Genomic DNA, 12,600 nt, shown 5'->3' with positions numbered 1-12,600 from the left:
TCTCTCTCTTTTCTCTCTCCCTCTCTCTCTCTCTCTCTCTCTCTCTCTCTCTCTCTCTCTCTCTCTCTCTCTCTCTCTCTCTCTCTCCCCAACTTCCTTTCTTCCTTCCACTTTTTACTAAATTTTTACCAAGTGCCTATTTATTCCTAGGGACTGTGTTAACAGTAAGAATATGACACTGAGTAAACTTTCTTCATGGGACTAGAGTTCACTGCAGAAGATTTCATCAGGCTTCATCAGCTGCTACAAATAGACTCCCATTCAACTAAATGTCCATGTCTTGGAGTCCCTTCTGATCAACTGCAGACAGAAAAATCCTTTCAATCCTTCTAATGACTGCTGAATGGGCAGAAACTTTATAGGAGATAGGTTTACAGAGAGGCAGCTCTGAATCTGAAAATAGGACATGCGTCCCCATTACTTTTGCTATCACCCTTGCCCACAGAATGACCATCCCCATGGGACACTGACCAGGACATCAATACCTATTCGAAAACACTGGAACTCCAAAATTCATCTCAAAGTTACATATTGTTGTTAATCAACTAGATTATTACCATAATCTTATTTATTTTCATGATTCCCCAATTGGCCTCCACAGCCAAGCCTCTGCCACTGTCCGTCATACATGGCACCAGTGGTGGATGGAAATTGCTTCTACTCCACCAAATGCATATATAAGGCTAAAGGGTCATCGAATTTTTCTTACCAATATCAGCCAACTCAGCTTCATCTCAGCTAAGAGTCCATGATACACAAACGGTTTGTTTTGGTGTTGCTCTTTGCACAATATGGATATTTCCAAGTTTTTTGCTTAATCACATCAGGGAAGATAGCTTAGTTCATTAGGAACAGAGGTATAAAAGCAAAAACATAAACAAAACAAATTCTGAGTACTTATGTGGGTGTGAAAGGGGCTAAGGCTGCAAAACAAGCCACCATGCAAGTTATGAAGTGTCTTGATTTCTTGACAAACAGAATGTGTTTTATCACTAAAAAGAATGTTTTATCCCTTACACTGACCAGAGCCATAGAGCCCGGCTGCCTGCCTGTCCGGAGCCATAGAGCCCATCTATTGCCTCGAGGCCTCAGAGCCTTGTTTGCTGCTATCTTCTGTCCCTCCCCCTCCTGTGCACTATGGGTGTAGGTAACTTTGCAACTTGCCATANGTGGATGGGACAAGAGACACGAGAAATGGAGACAAGACATTACACAAGAAGGATATTAATCAGTACAGTAGCAATACTAGAATTATATTCTAATAATAGTATAGATGTGGTTTGAGTAGAAGTGAGTGTTGAGATTGAAGTAAAAGTTAAGAAGACACTGTGATAATTCAGACAGGAAATTTAACAACATAATTGGAGTGGAGATAGTGTTCTAAAAATATCTGGTAGATACCTGAAGATAAACCAGTCATGTGAAGGAGAAGGAGACAGCAACTTGAGAATGTAAAATGTTTCTGCCTTTGTTACCAGGGGGTGGACATGTGAACCTCAGGCATGACAATATTAGAGGCATGAGAACTTTAGGCATGAGAATTGAGATCACCTTCAGCCACTATTGGACCAGCAAATTGACACCATCTTTGTCACCATGACTTAACCACTTGTTCAGTGAAACTCTTGGTCAGGAATATAAAGGTAAAATCCACATTTTCACTGTTTGCTTCATAAAATTCCTAAAACTTAATTTATAAAGACAATATTTCCTCTGAGGGTGTGGCTCTCCTTTTTTGGATGATAGATTACTCTCCCAAGCAAAGAGCAACTTAACTTCATTCTTATCACCTGTATCCACCAATCCCAAATGGTCTTGTCACGAACTTTGTTCAGTTCCAATCAGCTTCTCACCTTTCAATCAATATCAATATCCATCCCCAAACTCTCCATTTAAGATTGTGTTGAGTTTCTGCCAAACTCATATGCTCTTGTCATGTGAAGGAGAAGGAGACAGCAACTTGAGAATGTAAAATGTTTCTGCCTTTGTTACCATGGGGTGGACATGTGAACCTCAGGCATGACAATATTAGAGGCATGAGAACTTTAGGCATGAGAATTGAGATCACCTTCAGCCACTTTGGACCAGCAAATTGACACCATCTTTGTCACCATGACTTAACCACTTGTTCAGTGAAACTCTTGGTCAGGAATATAAAGGTAAAATCCACATTTTCACTGTTTGCTTCATAAAATTCCTAAAACTTAATTTATAAAGACAATATTTCCTCTGAGGGTGTGGCTCTCCTTTTTTGGATGATAGATTACTCTCCTGGGCAAAGAGCAACTTAACTACCCTCTTATCACCTGTATCCACCAATCCCAAAGGGTCTTGTCACGAACTTTGTTCAGTTCCAATCAGCTTCTCACCTTTCGATCAATATCAATATCCATCCCCAAACTCTCCATTTAAGATTGTGTTGAGTTTCTGCCAAACTCGTATGCTCTATTACTGCATTAGGTCTAATAAACTTGGCTTTGCTTGGTCAAAGATTTCCTTGGTTGGTTGTTAGGGGGAGTTGATAGTCAACATGCAGAGGAGAGTATCAATGCTGAGCCTGAGAAATCAAGGTCTGAAAACACTGACTTGGAAGGGCTTATAAAATATTCCAGTAGACATTCTCAAATATCATTTAGAAATATTTATAGTTCACAAAGACAATTTTAACCTTATCAAAAGTTCAGGTAATGGTAGCTATCACTGACTTGGAAGGGCTTATAAAATATTCCAGTAGACATTCTCAAATATCATTTAGAAATACTTATAGTTCACAAAGACAATTTTAACCTTATCAAAAGTTCAGGTAATGGTAGCTATCTACTATGGTATAAATATTTGTGCCTCCACCCCACCCCACCAGATTCGTATGTTGAAATCCTGCCTCCCAAGGTGATGGTATTAGGAGGTGGAGCTTTTGGAAGGTGATTAGATCATGAGGGCAAAATCCTTATGAATGGGATAAGTACCTTTATAAGAGCCAGAGAGCTGCCTTCCCTTTTCCACCATGTGAGAACAGAATCAGAAGATGCCACCTATATAAACCAGGAAATGGGCCTTTACCAGATGCTGAATCTGATGTGCCTTGATGCTGAACTTTCCAGAAGCAGAACTGTGACAAATCTTTCTGTTGGTTATATGCTACCCAGTGTACAGTATTTTCTAATAGCAGCCCAAATGGACTAAGACACTGACATTTACTAAGAACTTACTATCTTCCTGTCATTGCTCTTGATTATGACATGTATTAATGTTTAGAACAACACTTTGAGGCAGGTATAATTATCCCTATTGTATAGATGAGAAAATTGAGTCACACAGAAGCTAAATAATTTATCCAAGATCACTAAGCTAGTTAACACTTATAACAGCTCTTTGCGAGCAATTTTATTTTTCCTGTTTCAAATTAAAATGATCTCCCTTCTCACACATATACATCATAGTGTTTGACTACTGACAGCCAACATATTACCATTTTAGTATATTTTATTTGTGTACATTCAGAGACATTTTAAAATTACTTTTAATGATTGATTTCTAAATGCTAACGATGTTTATATTCATTTGCACTGGTACAATTTTAAAAGAAGCATTTGACCATCTTGTTTAAAACTTACATGTAATCTGTTTTGTTCCAATTTCCAGAAGGAAGAAAAAGTTAAATCTATGTCTAGCATCACACAGTTTGTACTAGACAGGTGAAGAAAGGAAACCTGGTATCTTTTCACATCTAAACACATGTACTTCATAAGCAACAAAAATCATCTTTTCCTTTAAATTATTGAACAGTATATATTTCTACCAGTGACATTATTCTACAGGTACTTAGAAAAAAATCGATTAATAAGAAATTATAGCTTGAAACAGTAAAAAACTTAGTCTTAATCAATAAGTGGATTACTTCAGTGAATTTTATCTACAAGCCCTGCCCTCTGACTGCTGCTTTCTAAGTTGCTTTCTATAGCCACAAGCTTTTATTGCCATGATTTTTACATCCAATGATAATTCTGTTTAACACAGAAGTCTGGGTTTGATTCACTGAGGGCCTTGCCACTAAAAAATGTGGACTGCGAATCATCAGCAGCAGTGTCACCTTGGAGTTTACTAGCAATGCAGAAGCTCAGGTCCCAGCTGAGAATTATTGAATCAGAGACAGTATCCCCAGGCTATTTCTATACATATTAAAGTTTAAGAAGCACAACCCTAGGCATACATGTGCATAAAAATCCCGATTCTCCTTGAAATACTTGAAAAGTTGGCATGTTAATAACTCGCCTATCAACAAATAACAAGCCACTTTAGAGAAAACATATTTGAGTGGGATTAGTTGAGAATAAATTATTTCCTATGTGAAAAGTACAATTTATTTTACTGATAATTTTATACAAAACTATCTTGCCCCAAATCATCCCCAAGTTCTTGTGTTTTATTAAACCCACTGATCACAATCTTCTTTCAAACTTCATCTATTCCATTCATTATGAAAACATTCTCTCGTATCACTATTAAGTTTGACATTTGAATTTAAAATGTCAATAAATTCCGAGACAAGAACTTGTGAGCAGTCAGAACTTGCCCTTCATTTTATTTAAAAATAAGGGGAGTGTTGTCACTTTGAGGTTCTGTGAACATTTTGTAAAACAACAACTAAGATGCTTCAAGGTCAATTGTGCACTGAGAAAAAATGTGAGCACTGACAGTTTTCTCTCGTGCAACTGTTGCATAATGATAGTATAATGCTCATGAAAATTAGTAGTATAAATGTTTTTGTAGTTATCAGAATACTAAATGGCAGACATTAAGCATTTGTGTACCATCTTTGTAAAGCAAACAGATTGATACCATCAATATAAAATAATGGTGAAGGAACATACTAATTCAGTTGCCTTTTTCGTATATATAACATGCCAATAAGCATCTTCATTAAGATCCTTCTTGCTGTGTGTCTCCATAGAAATTGATTTAATTACATTGTCTCTCACCTGGAATAGAATTTTGTCATTCATTTCCATTCTTGGGATCGATACTGCTCTAAATTATCATTCTCTAAATTATCCTATCTGTTTTGTTGCTTTGGATCATTGCCTAAAATTTTTTGTAATTAAAAAAAAATAATCATTATAACATCACTTCAAACCAATGCCTTTATCAAACTTCCTAAAATACTTCCCAAATTAAGTGTTTTTGAGCTTTGTATTCAATCTGCCTATTTCCCAGCTTCTGATGCCAGCAAACACTTTAGTGCTAAGGCCACTTATACTTATAATGCCTATTAGCCTTTTGCACTAATATTCCTTTTACATAAAGAGCTTAAGGTATTTTATAAACATCAAGGAAACCTCCAGTCAGAGACCCCCACTGAGATCAAGGGAGAGCTGAAGAATTAGGTCTACCAGTAATTGAAGGAGAATTGGAGTTAGGAAAAATAAGTTGGCAAGCTTTTGACAGAGTTAACACACACTCCTCTACTATCTGATGATTTATTGATGTTAAAATCCACAGGTAGTCAGAACTACATGGTGTTTTATCCTAGGATGACAAACTCTAATGTTTAAGAAGTTTGTGTGGCTCTAACTTAAGACACAGGCCTCAGTTCAGTGGGAGAGATGTTTCAGGCCCTATTATACTGCTTGATACACAATACCATATTTTTCTTCAAATATAAGTCAAATATAATTTTATTCCAAAGGGACTAAAATAGGCTTCATATATGAAATATAGTGATACAAGCTTTTTTAAAGTTTAGATTGTAGTTATGTTAATATAGAAACAATGCAAGCTAAGTATAGAATAAAAATCACCTCAACAGCACAACCAAGAAAAAAAATCACTGTCAACATATCTGTGTGAATTTATATATTGTAGGGGTATGTATACACATTAATACGTATATATTTTCTTAACATAAATTAAAATAGTCTGTGTGGTTTTGCTTCTGTTTTTTCCAAAACTCCATTAATATATTAATGATACATTTCCCAGTTAACTTCTTTTTCATATTTTGACCCTCTTCTTTCTTTCTTTTTCATCTAGCTTAGGATCAATCACATTTATTATTACAATCTACTTTTAAGTACCTTGTGTAAACCAATAATGACCCCCAGATATCAGGTTTGAACCCCTGGAACCTGAAAATATTACCTTATTTGAGAAAAGGGTCTTTGCCAGTATAATTTAAGTTAAACATCTTAAAGTGGAAAATGTATTCTGGATTATCTAGGTGGCCCCTAAATGCAATTGGATGTATTCTTATGAGAGAAAGAGAGAGGGAGATTTGGCACACACAGACAGAAGTCAATGCTACAAAAGAGGCAGTTGTTGGAGAACCGTAGCCACAAACTGAGGAATGCCTGCAGCCACCGGAAGCTGGGAGAAGCAAGACACAGGTACCCCTAGAGCCTCCAAAGGGAGAGAGGACCTGTCGATACTTTGATTTTAATCATCGACACTAGTTTTGGACTCCAACCTCCACAACTGTAAGAGAATAAGCATGTATTGTTTTCAGCCACCTACTTTTTGCTAATTTGTTATAGCAGTTGCAGGAAACAAATACATACACTCCTCCCCAATTTTTCCCTTTCTTCTTCCATCGTCTACTCATTCAGTCTTAAGTGACCCAACCACCTACATTCTGCATGCAGCCCCTGAGAAGCTGAATGCCACCGGATAAAGCCTGCAGAAGATCTGACTGCTGTCACTAAGGCCGTGCTGCCCAACCACGTGGGCCCTGCACACTCACTGGCCATGGCATTTTCCTAATAAATCTGCCCTTGCTCTGCTCAAGCGGCTTCTATCTTTAGCACTACGCATGCTTTCCATTGCATTTTGCCCAGTTATAAGACAGAGTATTATTCAGCTCTAAAGCAGAAGTATTTAGGAAAAAGATACCATGCAGGCTGCTATTTCTTACTTTTCATTCTGTCCTCTTCATGTTTCAATCTTACTTCTTTCTTCCATTTCATTGAAATTTCTATTAAAATGACACTCCAATGATATTCGTGTTGCTAATTCTAAAGACAATTTAAAGCCTTTTTCTCAGTGAAGTGAAAATAATTTCTTATAAATTCTGAATATGGTTGTTTATAAAGACAATTTAAAGCCTTTTTCTCAGTGAAGTGAAAATAATTTCTTATAAATTCTGAATATGGTTGTTTAATTTTAATGAAAATTATTGTGGAATATAAGGAATACACGGTATCTGTGACATTTTTTTTTTAGAGAAACATGATAATTTAAAGATATCAGTATAGTTGCTTTTTAGAATACTGCACACTGTAGTCAATATTTTACTTTATTCAGAAAGTAAAAATGAGGAGTAAATCTTGTATCTATTATGTACCAGTTTAAAAAAAATTAAGTATAAACTATACCTATTATGTTTTATATTTTCATAAAATTAAGTTCCTGCATAAGCCTTGTAACTAGAAGAGGACAAAGAAAACATACTGTAGTATTAAACACTTTTTAAAAAATAATTTAGGGGACTATTGTCTTAAACCTTGAATTACTAATGTTTGCTTTAAGGAACTTGTTCACTGTCATATTAACTGTGTCTTTCTTCAGTTAACATTATTACAGTAGAAGTCACAGGAGATAGATATTAAGTACTTTCCTTGCAATAATTAACCTGCAACTACAACCTGTGAGATTGAAGAACAAACAATTCAACCTATAGAAAAGACGTGACATACAATCTTAAAACTAGGAACGGTTCTAAGGCTATTCTATTATTTTGTAAGCTGATGAGTGAACCCATCAGATTACTTTAAAAATACAATGCACACATACCTCAACAGAATTTCAAACACTCTTTCTTGGTTGCTCTTGTCAAATGGACTAACACCAACTATAGAGCTGATGAAAAGTCAGTAATTTAGAGCTTACTATAAGAAGGGAGTCAGCTACCAACACTTCAGGTAGAGAATTGAGGAATTTGAAGGAACAGAGAGTTTTACAAAATCAAAGAGAAAGCATTAAGACAATCCCTGACTGGTGTGTGTTCTTTCAGGTAGATGACCTACTAGGGTTGGATTTGGGGAAAAGGCTAGAATTTCTGATTGTCTTTCAAATCATTTGGCAGTATTTTATATGTTCACTACATACTGGTACATTAAAGGAGGTTTCTCAGGCTGAATAGGGGTGATGTGGATTTTCCTGTTTCAACTGAAAGAGTATTTGGGGCCCTAGTCTTACATAAGTAATTCTATACTCTGATGTCTCATCCTTCTTATTTTCCTTTTATTTCTCAAGTCAATATTGTTAACACTTTGCCTGTTTCTACTCAATCTTCCAATTACCAAATGCTGGAGTTCCTTGGGGATTAATCCTATTTTTGTTTTCTTTCATTCTATAATCACACCCTTGCTGACTTCATTTATTGTCACTTTTGTAAATAGCCCTTATGTGTCTATCTATAACTAAGCACCCTCCTGTGAAATCCATCTATGACTGTTTATGCAATATCTGTATATTAGGTGCATATATACCCATAATTCAGCTCTTGATCAAAAGAGCTTTTGATAAAGATAAGTCATTGAATTTTCTCAGATAAGTCAAGGGAACCCCTACTTTTTTAGAATAAGTTTTAAATTTACAGAAAATTGAAGCAGATAGTACAGAGATTTATTATATCCACCTGTCTTATACACACACATATTTCCTTATTACTAACATCTTGCATTAATGTGGTACACTTATTACAATTAATAAATAGATACAAAATTACAGATAGATGGGAAAATAAGTTCTAGTGGTCTGCAACAGTGCTAGGTGTCTATAATTAATAATTTATTGTATGTTTTCAAATGGCTAGAAGAGAGGAAGTCAAATGTTCTCATCAAAAAGAAATGATAAATTTTTGTGGTAATGAATGTGCTAATTACCCTGATTTGATCATCACACATTGTATATATGTATTGAAATCTAATTCTGTAACCCATATGTATGTACAATTATTATATGTCAATTTAAAAAATAATTTTTAAGAGAGAAAAAAAGAAAAACAAGTATTTTACACAGGAACTATTGCAATAGAGGAAAGGAAACTTCAGTATAGAATTTGGGTCAATTCTGAATCCATCATGGACAAATAGAGATTTACAGCCTAGGAGGAGGTGGGGATTCAATAGATGGAAAATTACTAAGAGGAAATATCAGGAGGAGGGGAGGACTCTGGCTGGACGGACTTAAAACTCTTGCTGATGGCAGCCTGGTGGTCAGACATCTAGGGTGTGCGATTCCCCTTTCAAATGACTTATGATTCTTGCTACAACTGGGCAATGCAGGCACCACAAGGATAAATGCAAACGCCGAGGCTTACAGGACCTTGAACTGAGTAAACGTTTGCCTTTTCCAGAATGTCATATAGATGAAATCATAAAGCATGTAGTCTTTTTAGACTGTCGTCTTTAACTTAGTAATATGCATATGAGGTTTCACCATACCTTTTCATGGGTTGACAGCTTATTTATTTTTTATCACTGAATGATATTCCACTGTATTTATGTACTACAGCTTGTTTATTCATGTACCTATTAAAAGGACATCTTGGTTGCTTCTTTTTTTTTCACAACTATGAATATAACTTCTGTAAACATCCATGTGCAGGTTTTTCCGCAGATGTTAAGTTGTGACTCGATTGGGTAATTACTTAAAAACACAGTTGCTGGATTTCATGATGAGACTATATTTACCTTTGTAAGGGAATTCCAAATTGTCTTCCAAAGTGGCTAAGCCATTTTGTATTCCCATCAGCAAGGAATGAGAGTAACTGTTGCTTCATGTCCTTGCTAGCATTTAATATTTTCATTTTGGGGGATTTTAGCCATTCAAATAGGTATATAATCATATCTTATTGTTGTTTTAATTTTCAATTTCCTAATGATACATGATGCTGTTTATTTGCCATCTCTATATTTTCTTTGCGAAGGTGTCTTTCTGGCTATTATTTATTTATTCACTTTGTCAATTGGTAAATTATAGTTGTATATACTTATGGGAAACAATGTGATGTTATGATCGATAAATACAAAGTGAAATAATTAAATCAAGCTAATTCACATATAGATCCATAACTATTTTTATGGTGAGAACATTTGGGATATGAAAAATCTCTTAGTGATTTTGAGATGTACAATGTTCTTTGTGTATTTAGACACATTTCCTTTACCAGACATGTGTTTTGCTAATATTTTCTTCCTTTCTGGGTTTCTTTTTTCATTCTAACACAGCCTTCCACAGAGAAAAAGTTTTAAAACTTAGTAAAGTCCAACATCAATTTTTTTCTTGCATGGATTGTGCTGTTGATACTGAATATAAAAACTCATCACAAAACCCATGATTCTCTATACTTTCTCTTATGTCATCTTCTAGAAGTAGTATAGTTTTGCATTTTACATTTCAGGTCAATGATCAATCCACTTTGAGTTAATTTCTATGAAAGGAATAAAAATAGTGTCTAAATTCATGTTTTTTTGTGTGTAAAGATGTCAAGTTTTCCAGCACCATTTGTTGAAAAACTGTTCTTCTCATTTGAATTGCTTTTGCTTCTTTGTCAAAGATCAGTTGACTATACATGTGTGGGTCTGGTCCTGGGCTCTCTACTGTGTTTAATTGGTTTCCTGTTGATTCTTTTGCCAATACCAACCACACTGTCTTGATACTGTAGCTTTACGGTGGGTCATGAAACTGGGTAGTGATAGTCCTTCAACTTTGTTCTTCTTAGATATTGTGTTAGATATTCTTGTTTTTTTTTCTATTTTTATTTATTTATTTGCCTTTTCATACAGACTTTAGATTCAGTGCATTGGTATCAATAAAATAGGTTGCCACGATTTCAATCCAGACTATCTAGAATCTATATATCAATATGGGAATAATTGACATCTTAATAGTATTTAGTCTTCTAATCCATGAACAAGGAATATATCTGCATTTATTTAGAGCTTCTTTGATTTCTTTCATTAGAGTTGTATAGTTTCCCAAACACCGATCCTGTGCATTTTTGTCAGTGTTCTAAGTATTAAAATTTTTTGTTGCTAATGCAAATTTAATTTTATATTTAAATTTTTTAATTTCAAGTAACAGTTGTTTATTGCTAGTATGAAAAAGCAATTAACTTTTATATATAGACCTTGTTTTCTGCAACCTTTCTATATTATTAATTCTAGGAGTTTATTTTCCCAATTTCTTTTTTTTTAATTTTAACTTCTCAATATACATTGTAGTTCATTTTCGTGTCTCTTTGCCCATTCTTCTTTCTCCTGTCCCTCTCTTCCCTCCCCTCAACTACATCATATCCATTCTCTTGTCTTAAGAAGTTCAAGGAATTGTTGGTTGTTGTGTCTTCTCCCCTGCACCACCCTCCCACAAATAAGTGAGAACATGTGGCATTTCTCTTACTGTTCCTGACTTGTTTCACTTAGTATAATTTTTTCTAAGTCCATCCATGTTGCTGCGAATGGTAGTATTTCATTCTTTTTTTTTTTTTTTTTTTTTTGTCCTTTTTTTGAGACCGGCCGCACCGCGCTCATCCAATGAGCGCACCGGCGGCCATCCCTATATAGGATCCGAACCTGTGGCGGGAGCATTCCTGCGCTCCCAGTGCTGCACTCTCCCGAGTACACCACGGGCTCGGCCCATTTCATTCTTTTTTTATAGCAGAATAGTATTCCTTGTGTAAATAAACTACATTTTCCATATCCACTCATCTGATGATGGATATTTCGGCTGGTTCCAACTCTTGGCTATTGTTAAATAGTGATGCAATAAATCTGGGAGTACAGGTATCCCTTTGGCCTAATGATTTCCATTCTTCTGGGTATATTCCCAGCAGTGGAATAGCTGGGTCATATGTCAATTTCTTCAAATATTCTATACAGCCCAGAGTGATTTTCTAAAGATTTTAGCACATCTTTTAGGATTGTTGTATTATTACATGTGCCTGAGTATTCGAAATTTCAGTTTTTCAGTGTTGCAGATATCAGCCATCATAAACTGTTTATGACCACGACTGTATGACTTCATGTTTGGCAGGAATTGGAATGTATAATCAGAAAACTCAGTTGAGATCCACCAAGCATAGTTTTGAAAAGGTCTTTCTTCTTGTTATTTTCCCATTGACCCAGTCTCTTTAAGGTAGTGATTCTTTCATATGTCTTAGAAGGATAAACTTTACAAATCTTTTAAAATTTTGCTACTGAGTTAAAAGAGAAAACCTAAACTCTTCCTTGAGTCAAAGTATGGCCCTTTTATAATTGATTTATAATTTATGAGCATCTAGGAACTAAAATTAAGTGATCTTGTAAGTGAAATTTTAAAACACTATGTGTTTACGTAATGGTTTTATTCATCACAAAGAAAATCTTTAAAATACATCATTAAATTTAATAATCAATAATCATGTTAAAAAATAGACACTAAACTTTGCCTAAAAATTTTAAGGTGCTTTTATCTGAAATTTTATTTCTTAGTAGGAATCAGATGATATCTCTGGTACTAAGTTATTTGTAAATTTTAATTGTATGTTGAAACTTGGGATAACTTTAAACTATAGATTTAAAATTAACAACAGAGCTTTTGGATATACAAGAGGACTTGAAAAAC

Source organism: Galeopterus variegatus, unplaced genomic scaffold, assembly GCF_000696425.1.
Source record: "Galeopterus variegatus unplaced genomic scaffold, G_variegatus-3.0.2 Scaffold2452, whole genome shotgun sequence".
In the NCBI taxonomy this organism is placed as follows: domain Eukaryota; kingdom Metazoa; phylum Chordata; class Mammalia; order Dermoptera; family Cynocephalidae; genus Galeopterus; species Galeopterus variegatus.
This window is presented reverse-complemented; position numbering follows the sequence as displayed.